Here is a 19,458-nt window from a genome sequence, read left to right on the forward strand (position 1 = left end):
GACAGGAGGAAGACAAAGGAATAAACATTTTCAGAGAAACTGCTATGTGCCAAGAATCTTTGCGGGCTCATTTAGGCAAATAATTGCATTTAATTTTCCTAACAAACCTATTAACTAGATTTGTTTATTGGCTCCTCAGTTATTAACTGAGTGGCTACAATTTTTTTGGAAGAAGCTAGAAGTTAAGAACCTTGTTACAGACCATGCAGTCAACAAGCAGTAGAGCTAGAATTCACACCCAGAGCTCCTGCCCCAAGCTTGTGTTTTTTCCAGCTGTAAGTTGCTACCTTCATAGGGGAGCAGCATATAGGAAATTAAAGTGAGGGCAGATTACAGAGGGCAGGAAAGCTGGGTAGATGAGTTTAAAGTTGTTTCTATGTTAATGATTCTATTGCCCTGTAATTAAATTATAGCTAAACTAGCCATCCATGTATATAATTTATCAATGATTAAATAAATGATAAGATACAATTTTTGTTAATCAGATTAAATCAGATTAAAGGAGACATATACTATATATGTCTATAGATAGTATACTATATATATATATATGCACACACACCCTATATATATACACACACACACTATATGTGTATATATATATATATATATATATACACACACACACACACACACACACACCCATACTAGCAGAAAAAAAAGAAACGAAATGTGTTATGAAAGACATTATTGAGAGGTGCCTGGGTGGCTCAGTCAGGTAAGTGTCTCCCTTCGGCTCAGGTCATGATCCCGGGGTCCTGAAATAAAGCCCCACATCAGGCTCCCTGCTGAGCAGAAAGTCTGCTTCTCCCTCTCCTCACCCTGCTTGTGCTCTCTATCTCTCTCTTTCTGTGTCAAATAAATAAATAAAATCTTAAAATTAAAAAAAAAGACATTTTGGGGTTGACGGACAAAATCGGAATTAGGATGGTAGGTTAGGTAAAAATATTCTATCAATGTTGACTCTGCTGAACTTGATAACTGTATTATGGTAAGATAAGAGGAAATACACATTGAAATATTGAAGGGTAAGTTCTGAGATGTATGCCACTCACTCTCAAATGGTTCAGAAAAAAAAAATACACACACACACACACACACACACACACATATGGAGAAAGAGAGAGATGAGAGAGCCAGTAAGGTAAAATGTTAACTATAGGTAAATCCATATAAAATAAAATACAATCAGGTTTTCTTTGTACTAGTTCTTTGTATTATTCTTTGTGCTATTCCTATCCTTGAAACTTTTCTTCAAATTTTCTATTATTTCCAAAAGAATTATATTTTTGATCACTTTTATTTTGAAGATTTGGGACTAAGTGCATTGATCAAATATTTAAGATTAACCAAAAGTGACTTTTTGAAACAAAAATTTAGCATAATACTTTCCTCTTTTAAAAAGATCAAATTTAATTTATCCAGACAGTAGAAAGAGAAAATGGAATTTAATGAGCACCTAATGTGCTCTAGGTCCTTTACAATTTTTTTTCATGCAATCTTCACAACAGTATTCAAGGTAGATTTTATCCCCATTTTTTAAGTGATAAGACTGAGGGCTCAAAGAACTCAAAGCTCCCAAGATAAGGTGGAAATTGGATTCAAATCCAGATCTATTTAATATCTGTAGTGTCAAATTAAAGTAAATACCTATAAGGCATGAAAATATCACAATCATCTCTTTATTTATATGTAAAATTAAAATGCATTCATATTAAACTATTACATTTGAAATTAAACAAACACTGGTTAATGTCCAACCTTTACTTGGATTATCTTAAAAGCACAATTTGGATTATTTGCCTTGAGTGCATTGTCTTACATGTCCCTTGTGGAGGTCAATCACCAGCTAAAGAAGCTGAATCGTGAAGCAAAGAGAAAAGATGCGGTAGCAGAAAATACCACCATAACCTCACTTGACTGCAACTGAGCACCCTACCTGTTAGATCCGGGTTTTCATTCTACACTCTCTATTAAGTACGCATGCATGCACATGTGCACAGCCGCATGCCCATACATGTGATATCATTTAGCCCCTCACTCCCCACCCACCCAGACCTATTTAGTCCCAACCTGGGACTCTATCTTCTCCTCCTTTTCCTTCCTGCCCCATCAATGCTTAGTTATCAGAGAAGGACTACTACTAAGGGCCCACAGTGAAACAGGACCACCTCATGTCCCATCGCCATGGGTCTGTATCTCCACAGGTAATTTCACCCAACAATGCACTCCACTGATTCAATTTCCTTTGTCACATTCCCTATTGTGATGCCAAACAGTCATAAATGATGTTAAACCAGGCCAAGAATGTGTTTGGAGATCATGTAGAATGGAATTAGTTGTAAGAAGAGATGTCAATTATCATAGACTTGTTCATATTTTCCCTGCCATGGTGGCATTTGAAATTTTTCTGTTACTCATTTAGATTCCAATCTCTGAGCTTCCCTCTCCCTTCTTCCAGCTTCTAAGTCAAACAGATTTTTCTCAGCAAAATAACCCTTCGGTGACTAGCAGAGACAGGCTGGTATGTGGGCTACAGCAGATGTACGAGACAAGCTCTACAGGCATGTTAAAGGGCTCAGTGTCAAGATAAAATTTATCTAATGCAGCATTTCCTCTCAAGTGCAATTTATCATCCCTTAGATGTTGAACCCCTTATAAATATTAGATTCTCTTTTTCCACAAACACTGTTTGTTATTGTACCCTTGGTTCAGGACAGGCTCTGAAATTAGATTGACTCATTTCATTTCTGCTTGCAGATTCACTTTCTTTACTCCCAATTCTAATTTTTTCCCTTTGCCTTGAAATTCAATTTCTCTTCTAACACTTTGAAAAACAATGTCAATTAGAATTTGGCACTTTTGTGGAAGCTGTTTGTTCCAAAATGCCTTTTAACACACTTGCATCAGTGCAGTGTCTATTGAAGGACCCACATCCTAGGAAGACAGCTGGCATCTACAAAGTCACCTGGTATGTGCCTCAGTGTGACAATGCTGCTGATGTCATGAGGCCTTTGCTGCGACTGAGCAAAGAGATCCAGTTGCTTCTAAACTATCAAGGCCAATGATGATAGAATATTAGAGCTCGACACTGGCTGTGCCAGCTCATTTTTTTGGCGGTAAGATTGGAGAAAGGAGCAGTAGTCACTGAGCACGATCCTAGAGAGGGATTAACAGGTCCTGACCCATAAGGATTCCATGTCATGTCACAGTAGCATGCCCAAAGGGACTGACAAAGCCATGCCAGTGCATAACTAATAGACGTCAGAAACCGGGGGAACTTGCGTGAAATGTACAGTGGATCAGAAAAGCAAACTAGGCAGTAGGTAAGGCAAATTCCAGAAATGGGCTAATGTCCTCTGCCGGACACTATAAAGGTTTGGAAGGAGCAGAATTCAGAGACCTTCCAGCCCGACATCTGTGCTGAATACGGCCTACAGACCTGCCGCTCTGTGTGATCTGTGCTTTCCCCAACTGGAATTAATCACTTGCTCCCGAAACTCCCACAGCTCTTTGTTACCTTATTTACAACCTTTGAAATAACGGATGTGGAAGTGCTTTGTAAACCAAAAAGCACTGTACAAATGTCAGGCATTGGAGGTTTAGCAGGGGAGCAATAGATGATGCCTTTCTTCCAGTCCTGAGTCGGGAACCAATTGAGAGAGACAGAGAGACAGGGAGTCAGCCAGACCGAGCTTGTCAGGCTTATTACTGATACAGCTGGTTCAAGCTCAGGGCAGCAGTGGACTTCCTCCGACTTCCTTCCAGAATCAAACTTACCCCTCAGTCAAGGCAGGAAGGCTGACCAAGGAGCCCATGCTAATCAGAGGCTCCTTCCTCCTCTCCTGAGGAGACTTGAGTGTAGGAGCAGAGCGAAGGGAGCCTGGAAGTGTTACTCTCAGTCCTTCCACATAGAAAACCAAAAAGAACCAAAGTCCATTCACCATAAAGGACTATCTGTGCTTCAAGCTTCAGTCACTTAGGTATACTTGGCAGGCTCTGGGCAAGATGATGAGGATATAGAGAGCAGTGAGACCTCGGGGAGTTTAGAACCTCATAGAAACTATTAATAATCCAATGTGCTAGCTGTCTATTAAGAAAAGTGCAGTTTATGATGCCTGCATGAGCAGGGGAAGTTTTCACAGAGCAGATGATAAGGGAGTGGGCTCCTGGAGTAGGTGTAGGAGTTCACTAGATGGAGAAGAGAAGGAAGGGACTTATTCTTAGCAAAGGAAATGGCAGGGCAAAGACAAGAAAACTCAGACCCTAGAAGGAAGTGGGGTACAAATAAATGAACACAAAAGCCTTAGAGAGTACAAAGCTATACACTTCCATATCTTACTTTTTTATACACCAAAGCTAAAGGCAAAATTCAGATTAATATCCAGGCTTTTTATTTCAAGATAAAACGGAATGGTTTTCCTTTCTAATCCTATTTAACATATATAATGAAAACTTTCGGAATTTTCTTTTTAAAGAAAAAAAAATAGTAAGTCCAAAAAGTGTCTTAAGGAAGACACAACTTTCATGAGACACTGGTAGTTCACTCCTTACCAAAAGGTACAGTTCAATAGACTATACAAAACAAGAGAGGATACCACTGCTTATTTACTAGGTCTCTTGGAATGGTAAAGGGAATTTATATAGCCTACAGCGACATGTAGCAAAATCCCCTTTCTTATCCTATCTACTTCTCTCACACTCCAACTCTGGTCAGTACCTCTCTCCTTGACAGCCCCTCCAAAATAGACAAAGCCTACTTCAGATCAGGGTAGGAAGCACCCCCTGCCTTAATAATTTATGTTTTATGTCCTCACTTCTGTTTTCAATATATGTGAGATATGTGATATACACCAGCTGTCTAGATGAGAATATCAATTCCCATTCAGTATGCAGAAAATTCGCTGGTCACCAGAGACTAAAATCTGTATCCAAACATACTTCCCATTGCTCTCCCTACACTGAAAAGCAAAACATTTTGGCTGCTTCCTCCAAGTTTAAGTTTTTAGGATCCTCTTACATGCATTTGTCATAATTTTGGTTTTGAGCAGCTTACTTCATTCTCGGGAAGGGTATATTGCCTCCATCTGTCATCTGAACTTTTCAAATACGCTTCCCCCAAAGTCTGAGGACAGTGCTTGCCTGTAACTCTTAAGTTGTCAGAGTCACATTCTCCAACTGTTCCCATCACATCCACTTTGTCAGCACTTTTCCTGATTCTGGGGGTGCCCCAGGGCAGGCGCCCTTCATCAGCCTCTGTCCTCTCTCTGCTCCCCTCCCAACTTTGCTAATCTACACAGGGGTCACCTGTTAAACCTAGTGACTCAGACGGGCTTCATCCCAGCATCCTCAAAATAAAACAGCAACCAGAGTTGTCCTTGTCCTCTCTCTCTCTCTCTCAAATAATACTAAATAAATAAAATCTTTTAAAAAATTGGTAAAAGGGATATCTAAAAGATGATATCCAATGCCATCAAAGGTTTACGAAGACAAATATTTTCACACTTCTAATTGGTATGATCTTTGTTGAAAGCAATTTCAGAGTATTTGCTCCAATTGCAACATTCTACCAGAAGTATAAAGGGAATAAAAATGTATACAAAGGATACTCATCATTGTTTGTATTGCTCAGCATTATTTGTAGTAGCAAGAAAATTAGAAATATCCTTAATGTCTATTTTTAGACAAATAAATAAATTATAATTTATGACACTCATAAGGATTTTAATGCATGAGAAACTATTCAAATATATCTATATATAGGGTAATAATGAAAGTATTGGCAGATATGCATAAGAAAAAGAACAAAAGGAAATACACTAAAATGTAACAGTGATTGAATTTAAATGATGGAACTCTGGTCGATCTTTTAATTTTTTAGTTTTTTTGAATAAGAATGTCATGTCTATAATGAGGGAGGGGAAACTTTTTAGAAGGTATTTGAATTGATGATCAAGAGACCTATTTCTAGTCCAAGTTCTGCCACTAAAAAAATTATAGAGTTTAAGAACGTTCGCATCATATCTCTGAGCCTAATTTTTCAAGTCTGAAAATGGTGGCTCAACAATGTGTCAAGTTGATGAAACTGAGCTGGATCCTAAAACTCCCTTCCCTCTAAGTTCCCAGCTGGCACAGGTCTCCAAACTGGAAGGTAGCAGTAAAGCAGGAGCCATCTTGTTCTTATGCTCAGCAGGCTGGTGCAGGGAACCAGGTGGTTCATGCACATTGTCCCTTCCCTTCTGGCTCAGCTTGCTGGTGTGGGCAGCTTCTCTGCCTTCCCTCAGATCCTCATGCAGCTTCTCCGTATCCTGGAATAGATGTGTGTTTGCCTCTGTGATGAAAGGCACCATCTTCTTCAGCAGGACATCCACACCATCAAGGTCAAAGGCAACAAGAACGGACATGGGTTTGTTTTAATCCATCCTCGTGGGCTCTACCTCGTGCTTCTGGGTTCTGCCTTGTTCCGACTCTCCCTTGCTTTACATTGATCTCTCCTGCAGAATTCAAATGCCAGGGTCAGACACAAAATGACACAACAGTCATAGAGAGACTTTTAATCAGCTTTCACAACTGCGTGGGATCAAATTCCTATCATAAATAAATGAATATCTCTTGGTTTTACTTCTCTGATTGAACTATGACTGATAAAGAAATTAGGAGATGGGTGGTGGGATTTATTTATTAAAGTACAAAGTTCCTTCCAGACCTAAACTAGAGGATTCTGAAGTAAATTCAAAGTCTCCTTACATTCATAATCAATTGAAAATCCAGAGAGTCATCTCGACACAAAGTTAACATCAACGTAATATTGAGGGGCTCAGGGTGGGGTGCCAAGCACACATGGGTATCTGTGCTCCTCTAAGATCTCATGAAAAAGATGGTAAAATCATTTAAAAGCTACAACTCCAAAAGAACCAAGACAAGAGTCAGCATTGAAGAGTATTAATAAATTGCTGGAAGACATAAAGCAGATGGAAGAATGGTGACTAAGGAAAGGAATACAAGGATGCATCAGCCTAGGGTACAAATGAAGGAATCTTCAGGACCTTAAGAACTCTGGATTCTAAGATAGCAGGTGACTCGGGCACATGTGCAGGAAGCCATGCTAACACCAGGATCAAATGAAGGCCTACGTGTTGGATATATGACCTCTCTCGGCAACTCCTCACCAGCACAGTGAGCAGAATGGCCACAGTCAGGCATGTCTCCCTAGCCAGGAATTGAGTTCTTAATTTTTTAAGAGAAGTTGTCCTCAACTTTAGATGCAATGTGGGGGGAAATTAGGGCAGCCCCTAAGCAACATTCCCACAAAGTCGAGTCCTCCATTTAATTCCATGTAGGGCCCCCCCAACAGTCTGTTCCCCGTCTGCCCTGTCCAAAAGCCTGATAGTCAATGACACTAGTTCTATACACCTAACTCCCATTTTAGTCTCTATTGCTTTGGTATTAAGTGTAAACAAATATTTGCATTGTAAATGAAAAAAATCAAGCAGGAAAAAAAATGACACACACACACACACCCCAAAATTCAGGGAACAGAAGAAAACTAAAAACACAAGCAAAGCGAAATCTGTAAAACCAAGAATTATATTCTATGAATGAGCCAAGAGAGAATAAGGAAGAGCTCTTAGAATTCAAAAATCTGGCTGTACGTTTGTTGAGATTTAAAAAGTACATGATAGGATGGAAAGATAAATTCGAGACTCTTCCCCAAAGCATAGAAAGAAGGAAAGTTTGAAAAATATGAGAGAAATTTCAAGAGAGATCAAATCAGGAGGTCAACATTACATTAACAAGTGTTCTGGAAAGAGAAACAAGGAAAAGAAGAGGAGAGAAATTATCAAAGAAATAGTGTAAGACAACATACCAGAGCTAAAGAAAGACACAAGTCGTTAGATTAAAAAGAGAGCCTCTGAGTAAAGGCTCAAAGAAAGATCCCTACCTGGACATGGCATGTTGAAATTTCAGAATACCAAGGATAAAGGATAAATAGGATAAATACACTTAATAAAGAGATTGTAGAAGTCATCAGAAAAAAAGAAAGAAAATACATATACTAATATAAATTATAACCACCACCACAACAACAATAGAACTGTGATTCGAAGTTTGAAAAAGTTGAGGATATGATAAAAGCAGGTAGTGGAGTGTAAAAAAAGTATCTATTTGAACTAAATATTGGGCACAGTCTCCATCAAATGACAAAGTAATGATGGTATTACACCTACAGAGAATGATCCCAAGTGTGGTGCTTTATACATCAGTGAACAATATTTACATGATCATAATAATATACAAAATAAACACTTCCTGGTTTTAAGCTTATAGAATCAACACATAGAGAAATCTTGGAAAATCCCACTGTAGTTTTGGGACATTAAGAGTCTCTTATGGTTTGTCTCCCTCCCAATCCCATCTTGTTCCATTTATTCTTTTCCTACCCCTCAAACCCCACACGTTGCATCTCCACTTCCTCATATCAGGGAGATCATATGATAGTTGTCTTTCTCCGATTGACTTATTTCGCTAAGCATAATACCCTCTAGTTCCATCCATGTCGTCACAAATGGCAAGATTTCATTTCTTTTGATAGCTACATAGTATTCCATTGTGTGTGTGTGTGTGTGTGTGTGTGTGTGTGTGTGTGTGTGTGTGTATACCACATCTTCTTTATCCATTCATCTGTTGATGGGCATCTAGGTTCTTTCCATAGTTTGGCTATTGTGGACATTGCTGCTATAAACATTCGGGTGCACGTCCCCCTTTGGATCACTACGTTTGTATCTTTAGGGTAAGTACCCAGTAGTGCAATTGCTGGGTTGTAAGGTAACTCTATTTTCAACTTTTTGAGGAACCTCCATGCTGTTTTCCAAAGTGGTTGCATCAGCTTGCATTCTCACCAACAGTGTAGGAGGGTTCCCCTTCCACCATAGTTTTGGAATACAATGTAGCTGTTACCAGCTTTGAAGTAGAAGGAAGTGGGGAGGGATGGAAGGAAGGAGGAGAGCAGAGGATTCCTCATCTTATAAAATAAAGAGTAAAAACACAATGAGTGGAATAAGAATGAAGAGTAAACATATTTTTTATGGCTGCAGAAGTCTCCAGGGAAGGAGAAACCAAGCATAGTGATAGAACTCAGTTGGGCCAGAAAAGGTAAAAACGACTTGATCTTTCTTGATCATGAAAAGAAATTGATTTTGATAACTAAGAAGCAGTTACTTAAGCCTGTTTATATTGTTATATTAGCATTTATTTTAGAGACTCTAAAAGTGATGAACCAAAAGAACCCAAAACAAGAATAGTTGAAAAAGTGGTTGCCCTAGGGAGTGTGAGACTGGGAGTGAGCATGACCTGTGCTCGGAGTTACTGAGGCTGCCTGGAAAGGAGGGCCTGCCTGAGCATGAAGGCAACATGGAGGAACCAGGATCAGGAGACAGAGAGGAAAAGAACAATCTAGATCTGAGGATATTGTTAGACCTCCTCTGTCAAGCTTAATGCAAAACTGGGTTTTTAATTTTGAAAGTTATTTTGGTGCATTCTTAGGGCTGCTCTAACAAAATCCCATCAACCGCGTGACTTGTAGACAACAGACATTTATTTCTCACCATTCTGGAGGCTGGGAAGTCCAAGATCAAGGTTCCAGCAGATTCAGTGTATGGTAAGGAACAGCTTCCCCGTCTTCTCAGTCTAACCTCACGTGGTGGAAGGGGCAAGGGATCTCTCTGGGAATTCTTATAAAAGAGCAAGAATCCCATTCCTGGGGACACCACCCTCATGACCTAATCACCTCCCAAAGGTCTGACCTCCTAATACCATCACTTTGGGGTTAAGATTTCAACATTTGAATTTTGTGGGGACACATTCATAGCATAACCCAATAAAGTCCACTTTGGAGTTGGGTTTCTAGAACTTACCTTTAAAAATACCCAGTATAGGGGTGCCTGGGTGGCAAAATTGGTTAAATGTCTGACTCAATTTCGGCTCAGGTCGTGTTCTCAGGGTCGTGAGATTGATCCCTGAGTCAGGCTCGGCTCTGAGCATGGAACACACCTGGAATTCTCTCTTTTCCTCTCCCTCTCTCTCTGTCCCTCCTCTCCTCTTCTTTCTCTCTCTTTCTCTCCATCTCTCTCTGAAATAAATAAATTTTTAAAAAATTAATTTAAAAATTTAAAATACCCAATATATACAAGCTGTTCCTCTCACTCTACCCCCTCCCTACTTCCAGCCATGACACTTGTCTTCCTGTATTCATAAACCTGCATTGTTGGATGCCTTGTGTTGTGTGTTAGGATAAATTGGAAGTTAGAAGTTCCTAGCTTGAACATTAATTAATACAAGAATTATTTTGGTGTGTGCCTAGGTGGCTCTGTTGTTAAGTACCTGCCTTCAGCTCAGATCATGATCCCAGGGTCCTGGGATGGAGCCCCATTTAGGGCTCCCTGCTCAGCAAGAAGCCTAATTCTCCCTCACACATTCGCCCTGCTTCTGTTCCTTCTTTGGCTCTCTCACTCTCTGTGTCAAATAAATAAATAAAATCTTTTAAAAATTATTTTTTAATTATTAAGTCCAAGCTTATTTAGTAGTGCTGTATTTAAAAATAAGGAGGTACTGGGGGCATCTCGGAGGTTCACTTGGCTGAGTGTCTGACTCTTGATTTCGGCTTAGGTCGTGATCTCAGTGTCGTGAGATCAAGGCCCAAGCTGGGCTCCACACTTGGCGTGGAGCCTACTTAAAAAAATAATAAATAAATAAATAAGTAAATAAGGAGGTACTGTTGATTTGAAGAGACTGGATTGGGTACCTAAATTGAGTGTCTGAGTTTGGGGCCTCTCTCGTAGCCACAGCAGTAGTATTCTTGGACTGCGCCTTAAAGCTCTGCCTAATGAACAAAATGCATGACTGTCTCTTTTTTTTTTAATTCTTAGAATTGTAGAGCCATGGAATATCAGAAACAATCACCTAACATCCTCATTTTTGTGTGTGAGAAAATGGGGCTCCGAAAGATTAAAGTAATTTGTTAAGAGGGTATGCTAAGAATTAGTGGCAGAACCAGGGCTAGTGTCTGAGTTTCTCCAGGCTCCTAGTTCCCTTCTCTTTGTGTTACACCTTTGGGATGGGGCTGGGCAGAAGAATCAGGGTGAGAACAGCAAAATGATAGATAGCATCAAGACTGCAGAGTCAAATAAGGGATACAAAGGGGCCTTGAGACCTTCCTTGTCTTCCCCAGAGACCTCCTAGCCCAGTGATTTCCTTGACTGAAGCCAATTCCAGAGAGTTCTGAGGCCCTCTGAGGCTGACATCCTGGATCTGGGACGCTGGAACATCTGAGAGGGGAGGGCAGATCTTTTCTGTAACTTCCAGGTGTGCAGAGAACACGCAAGGACCCAGCTCAACCTGCTTCATGGAGGCCAGCAGCATTTGGGCACAGGCCAGTGCTCTCTGGGTTCTGCTGGGTTTTAAATTCTTTTCAGTCAGGGGTGCCTGGGTGGCTCAGCTGGTTAGGTGTCAGCGTTCCCAGGTTCCTGGGATTGAGTCCCGCATCAGGCTCCTTGCTCTGTGGGGAGTCTGCTTCTCCCTCTGCCTGCCACTCCCCTGCTTGTACTCTCTCTCTCTCTCTCAAGTAAATAAATGCAATCTTTAAAATAAATAAATAAATAATAAACGCTTTTCAGTTAGACAAATTCCTTTTTCAAACCTAATTAGTAGTAAATACAGTCTTGTATAAATATGAGCTAAGACCATTAAAGGAACATCTGAAAGAGAAGAACGAACCACCCTGGTCTCACTAGCCTCACCCAATAATTGCCTTCCTTTCTTCTTATTCTCCTCTGGCTTTTGTCCATGTGCACACATCATTTTGCTTGGTTGTAATCAGAAGGAGCATACAATTTTGTATTAAAGCAATAAAGTTTTAATGATATATAGATATAGAAGGCAAATGGCTATAAAGCAAAATTTATGCAGGTTTGTAGGAAAAAAATCCATTTTAAAGGGGAGCGTATAGGATAATAACACATATTAGAGCAGCACTTTGGGGATAGTGCTTATAAAGATTTTAATAAAATCCCTTCTCTTTCCTTTTTATATTGTTCCTTAACCAACTCGTGATAAAATAAATGTAATATATGTTCAGCCTATATTTGTACCATTTGATTTTAAAACAATCATGGTGGTTACAGAGAAAAGAAATTTTCATAGATCTTAAAGCAAGAGATATTACTTCCAACCCAGTGACAGGCAAATTGTCCATAGCATTTGGAATCATGTAATTCTGTCTTGCCATGCAAATCCAGCTAACCTCAAGTAATACATAAACAAGCCCTTATCTCTTACCTTGAGTCTAGAGCTAAGCATTATATGGGGTCACAAAATGGTTGCCTACGAGGTTCTTAAAACTCCCTGAAAATTTGAGGCAAACGGACATAAACTGTCAGTGAATTGACCTGACATATTATATATTTAATTTTCTTTTGTTTTCTATCTATATTTCCCTATCAGAAGGTGACCCCCCCCCCATGAGGGCAAGAACTTTGTTTTACTCATGGCTGTGTCAGCTATGCTTCTGTCTTAGCTGGGCTGCTGTAACAAAAACACCATCAACTGAGTGGCTTACACAAGGAACATTTCTTTGTCAACCCTCTGGAGGCAGGGACATCCAGGATGGAAATGCCAGCAGACCTTGTGTCTGGTAAGAGCCTTCTTCCTGGTGTGTGGATGGCTGTCTTCTCCCTGAGTCCTCACACGGCAGAGAGTTCTAGTCTCTTCAACTCCTTATTAGGGCACCAATCCCACCATGCGGGCTCCACTCGGAATCTTACCCAAACCATATTACTTACCAAAGGCCTTATCTCCAAATACCACCACATTGGGAATAAGGGCCTCAACCTATGAATCCTGAGGAAACACAAACCTTCAGTTCCTAGTATCCTTCTACAGTGCCTGATCATTGCGGGTCCTGGTGCGTCAGCTGACTCCCACTTTCTGTTGCATTCTGACTGGATTTGCAGCCCAAGCACCACTAGTGGCTTTCTTGTTTTGTTTTGTTTTGTTTTGTTTTGTTCTGTTTTGTTTTTTCCTCCAGTTCTAGACTGCAAGCTAACTGGTCTTTTTCATCTCAGTATCTCAAAGAACATCCCAGATTATATTTTTTTAGAAGACGGGCAGTCTTGTATCTTGTGACTATTTCACATGGATACAGTAATGAGAAGGTTAATCTGTTCAATGTGAACTCTGCTCCTGTCTTCCCTAAATGTAGGCACAGATGACACTTGTCCCCGCAATAGTGGATTGATCGGGATAAGTTGCAAAGAACACAACCCACTCTCCCTGATTTGAACAGAAAGGGATTTACAACAGACACAGCTCATGGTATCAGAGACAGACTCTACACTGACCTTCCAAAAACCAGCTGCAAATGTCCCCCTGCAGAACGGGACCACTGAGTTCCCTGCCTCAATCAGGAAATTCCTGGATGAAGCAGAGAGTTATCACTGCATCAGCAAATTCCTAAACCACACCATGTCTGCGACAATGCAGTCTCCTGCCCCTCTCAGCATCAACGGCGCGTCTCCCACAAGTGCAGCTGATTGGCACCATCTAAATCCCATCCAGAAATGTAGCTGCAAAAGAGTCTGGGGAGTGTCACTTTTGGCTTTCCATACTCTGTAATAGTAGGATTCTAGAGAGAAGGAGGTTGAAATAGAGGCGGAGGGATCCCGACTACACTATCTTCTATGCTGTGAGGAAGGGAAATGCACAAAATTAAGGGAGTCAGCTTTGTATACTGCCAAACACTCACCGCAATAAGTTTAGTTAATGTCCATCACCTCACAGTTACACATTTTTTACCTTGTGATGAAAACGTTTAAGATTAGCAATGTTCAGATATGCAAAACAGTATTAGGTTATTAACTATGCTCATTAGCTACATGGGCATTAACTATAGTCATAACTGTATAGGTATTAACTATAGTCATCATATTGTACATTACATCCCTGAAACATATTTATCTTGGAATAGAATTTTGTTTCTTCTGACCACCTTCACCCAATACCTCCACTCCCACTTTTGTTAGCCACAAATCTCATTTCTAAGTTTGTTGGTTAGGCGTTCATTGTTTTATTTATTTTTTTAAGTTTCCACATATAAGTGAGATCATACAGTATTTGTCTTTCTCTTCCTGACTTTTTTCACTTAGCTTAATACCTTCAAGGCCCATCCATGTTGTCATGAGGCAGGATTTCCTTCGTTTTTATGGCCGACTAGTATTCCTGTGTGTGTGTGTGTGTGTGTGTGTGTGTGTGTGTGTGTGTGTGTGACATTTGCTTTTGATCATTCATGTTGACTAGTCAGTAAATATTTATTGAGCCCCTACTATGAATCAGGCACTATGGGGCACCTGGCTGGCTCAGTCAGTAGAGTGTATGACTTTTGATCTCAAGGTTATAAGTCTGAGTCCCAAATTGGGCAGAGAGATTAGTTAAAAATAAAATCTTGAAGAAAAAAAAAAGTCAGGCACTGTGCTCAGAGCTGGGGAATACCACAATGCCTACAACAATGGGTACCTTAAGAAACTTATGGTCTAGTGGCAGAAACAGATAAGCCAGTGATGACAACAGAGGAAAGGCGTTCCTTACACAAAAGTCCTGAGGGAGCCAGAAGAAACATGTACATTCTGGATTTCTTTCCCCTGAGAGAATGAACCAGATTTCTACTGCATCTTCTGATGGAATCCTAGCTTTTTTTTTTTTTTTTTTTTGAAGTATTTTCTCTGACGTAGCTCCCTGTGAGAGTCGAGGCATTCAAAGTTGTAAATCACTTCAAACTTGGCCATGATTCTTCAAGTACGTTGTGTTGCCGTTGTTCTCATTTTCATTGGTGTTGTTCTGACAAAGGCCTGGACTGTCCTTTCCCAACCCAAACACTGTTATGCAAATACTAGTACAACTGTGTGCCTGTATGTGAATATGTGCGTATTTAGGTAGTTCTGCTTATATCTGTATATATGCATCCCCACATAAACTGACATTTGTACACATTTATACTCATGAATGTTCGTGGAGGGATGTGTATTTGTTGGGCTGTCACTCCATAAATGTGTAGCTATGTGCATGGTCTTTCCGCCTCCTTGTTGTTTATACAAAATGCATGAATGTAGATGAAAGTTTGCTGAAGGTCAAATATAAATGAATACATTCAAAGAGGTATCAGGGAGGGGGGGAAATATATGTGTGTAGGAATCATATGTGGATGATTCTCACATTGAATTATGAGGGTTGCCTTTAAGAGCATCTTGTTTTACTTCTTGAGTTATCTTGGAAGTTCTATTTTATTACTTCCATGTACAGAAGTCCTCAAGTCAAAGATTAAATCCCCAACAGGACCCACTGCCCGTTTCTGCCCCCCACCCCCATACCTTGTTTTCTGAGCTTTTACATCTCTGGATCAATGGTCTGGCATAAGGGTCATGCTCAGGAAAGAAAGAGGCCAGGAAGGAGAGAGGCAGGGGAGGAGGGAAAACACAGGAAGGAATGGAGGAGAGAAATAGAGGAAGGGAGGAGAGGGAGGAGAAGGAGAAGAAAGAGAAGGAAAGACAGAGAAGGAGGAAATCAGCCTTACTCCTCATGAATAGACAAGTAGCACACAGTAACAGAACTGAGCTAATAAGCTTCAGGATAAGATAGGTAAGACCCATCACTGGACCATCCAGGGACCACCAACATGTACCACCCCACTCTCTGCCCCATCCCACTATCTTCTTGGTCCAAGCCAGCTTCTCTCCTGACCCATATGGACTCTCAGCCCTTGAGAGTGAGAACTGTTTATTGTTGACCTCCATGAAGCCCTTTGTCTACAAGAATGCCTGATTAGGTGGTACCATGAGCAGAGCTCTAGACTGTTAGCTCTAAGGCTGGTTCTCACTGAGGCTCTGCCTGTCTCGATGACTTTGGGCAAGTCACTTAACCTCCCTGGGCCTCATTTGTAAGGTAATTCTCCATTAAATGATGCACTATATGATCCCTATCCCTCCTGCCCCAGAATCCCATGACTCAATGTCATGACAGCTAGCTCCAACTGCCATCTCTGAGGCTCCAGGCTTTGTTTGTGACCACGGTCCTTCCGCTTCCCCAGCCTCCTCCCCAGGCTGGTCATCAGTTCATAGCACTCACACTGGCCTCCATTGGAAGAAAACAGCAGCTGCCTCACCACAGACAGACAAGATCAATAAACAAGGTAACACTATTTATGTTAAGCTCACGCAAGCACCAAATCCCAGGCTAGATACAAAGGTCAGTTCAGAGGCCGCCCCTGCAAGACGTTGTGCAACCCTATTATATCCAGCCAATTCCAGGCCCAGTCCCCATCAGGGAGGCTTCTGGCTCTGCACAGACACTAGCAGACCCTCACCGGGCTCCGCCAGTGGCTCTGGAAACCCTCACTGTCCGAAGTCCTCCCTCTTTCACATGGCCTCATGTCCCTTCTCTGTCCTGATTCTCCCTGAGCATAAAGGCCTCTCTTTAGGGAGCCAAAGAGGCCTCTTCTCTTTATCCATCATGCCAACATATTAGCTGTCAGCGCTTAAAAGAAACTCTAGATCCAAACCCATCTTCAACACCCAAGGGCACAGGAGAGTAAATGTTGGCTGCTTTTTGAGAGCAGGGAAGGAAAGAAGGTGAGAGCAGATCAAGATATTTGCCCTGGGGAGGGAGGAGGGCAGGAAGTCCACTAATATAATGTTCAAGCACTGAGGTGGGTTCCAGGAAGGATCCCAGGACAAAGCCATCATGGCTCTCTCTAAGGACTTTTCTAGCTACCAGAGGGAGATAGGTACATAAACTGGTATTTTGCATAAAGCATCCTGGAAAAAATGCCTACTGCAGCATACTGAGAGAATTCTAAGAAAGTAGTCAATTGATTCTGTCTTTGGGGGACATTTCAGGGGAATGTGAAATTTGAAGACTTCTGAGATTTTTTTCAGTGTTATTAACCAGTGGTGATAATACTTTCCATTTGGGCGACACTTTGTACTTTACAAAGTGCCCTCACAGCCTTTATTCCATTTGATGGGTCCATGCCCATCAAGTCAGTCACCTAGTGATTGAGGCTTCTATACAGTCCTGGCCCTCAAAGAGTTTGCCTCTGGTAGAACAGAAAGGCAGGTGAATAATACCAATACAAAGCACAAATCCTAAGTAGGATGTCAGGTTGCTGTGATGGCAAAGGGAGTGTGAAGTTTAACCCCGAGTGGAGGGGGAGAGAAGTTTGGGAACAGGATTAAAAATAGAATGCTTGAGGATGATGCATATGAATAGAATGAGCTGAGGTGTGACAGAAGGCAATATAGAAAAAGAACATTCTGGAAAACACTAGCAAAGGCAGAGACTGGTATAGTCAGATACAATATAGAGAGGAAGTGAGGGCCGAAGAATCAAATATAGAAGAGATGCAGGATCCCCCCCGTCAGGGCAATCCTGGTGTACAAAGTACAGGAGGAGAGGGTGAGTTTTTTTGAAATACATGTAACACTATCTCCCCCATCCCCAGATCCTAATATTCCTGAGGGGGAGGATACCTTCTTCTCATTGGTCTCACAAATTCTTTTTGAAAACAATGGAGCGGGAGACGAACCACAAGAGACTGTGGACTCCGAGAAACAAACTGAGGGTTTTTGAGGGAGGTGGGGAGATGGATGACCTGGTGGTGGGTATTAAGGAAGGTACATATTGCATGGAGCACAGGATAGGGAAACAATGATCTTGGCATCCAAACTAATGATGTATTGTATGGTGACTAACATAACACAATTAAAAAAGAAAAGAAAACCAAAAATTGTAGGCAGTCTTTGCCCATGCAGTTGTGATTTCTGAACCATTCCTTAGCCTTCCCTTCCTGTCATTCATATCCTAGTTACAATGACATTGAAATTAATTTCAGCATCTCTCTTTCAGTTCCTAAATCAAAGGTATGATTGTCTTCCTATCTTCTGACTTTCTTCTGGTTAATATTAACATATTAGGCAAAGGGCTATCCACACACAGCCAAAACTCTGGGTCTACCTTCTCTTCTTCAACTCCTGCTCAACAATACCATTAACTGGGTCACTGTTGCATGACCCTTCTAACTCTGCTGGATCCTCTGGTCCTGACTTCTGGTCTGTCTGGCCCTATTATATTCACCTGAGCCCTGTTTATGCTTCCATCACCTGTCTCTGGACCACCTGACCCAAGAGTCTGGGGTCAATTTATTTTCATCCCTGGTCCTTGTCAGACCCATGTGTTTCTACATCTGTCCCAATATGGCAGACTAATACATCTTCAGTCTCTACAGGATGAGTGGCAGCCTCCGGATAGAAAAGGAGTGGATTTTACAAGCCACTGTTGGTGGGCTTGTAAAATGGTACAAGTGTATGGAAAACAGTATAGAGGTTCCTCAAAGTATTAAAAATAGAATTATCATATGATCCAGCAATTCTATTCCTGGGTATTATTCAAAATATTGAAACCAGTGTCTTGAAGGGATATATGCACACCCATGTTCATAGCAGCATTACTCACAATAGCCAAGAGGTGAAAGCAATTGTAGATGTCTATCAACAGACAAATGGATAAATAAAATGTGGTGTATGCACACATGGAATGTTGTTCAGTCTTAAAAAGGAAGGAAATTCTATCACATGCTATAACATGATACATCTTGAAGACGTGATTCTAAGTGAAAAATCTAGTCACAAAAGATGCTGTACAATCCCACCCATATGAGGTATATAAAGTAGGTAAATTCACAGAAAAAGAAAGTAGAGTGGTGGTTACAAAGGAATGAGGGAAGAGAGTGAAAGGGAGTTATTCAATGGGTATGGAGTTTCCTATTTGTAGGATAAAAAAGTTCTGGAAATCTATTTCACAACAACGTGAATAGCACAATAATACTACTGAACTGTATGCTTAAAATGGCTAGGATACTAATTTGTGTTACGTGTTCTTTTAATGCAATAAGAAAATAAATCTTAAAAAAAAAAAAGTAGAAAACACAGAGCCATTAAGAGTGTGGAATTCAAGAAACATGGGGTGGGGGGGTTCCTGGGGGCTCAGTTGGTTAAGCCTCTGCCTTTGGCTCATGTCATGATCCTAGAGTCCTGAGATGGATCCCCGCATCGGGCTCAGTGGGGAGCCCGCTTCTCTCTCTGCCTGCTGCTCCCCCTGCTTGTGCTCTCTCTCATTCTCTCTGACAAATCTATTAATAAAATCTGTAAGAAAAAAAAGAAACATGGGGTGGTTGTAACATGAGGCATGTAGACAAGTGGTTTGGAAGGTGAGGCCAGGAAACGTGAACAAACCCATGAAAGGCCTTGTTTACACACAGCCTTTCTGTGGAACATAAAACACTCCACATCTTTGGTAGCTTTGGGGATCATCATCAGCTTTCTAATCTCTGACTTATTTGGGCTTATACATTACTAG

This window comes from Lutra lutra, chromosome 2 (genome assembly GCF_902655055.1).
Source record: "Lutra lutra chromosome 2, mLutLut1.2, whole genome shotgun sequence".
NCBI classification, from domain to species: domain Eukaryota; kingdom Metazoa; phylum Chordata; class Mammalia; order Carnivora; family Mustelidae; genus Lutra; species Lutra lutra.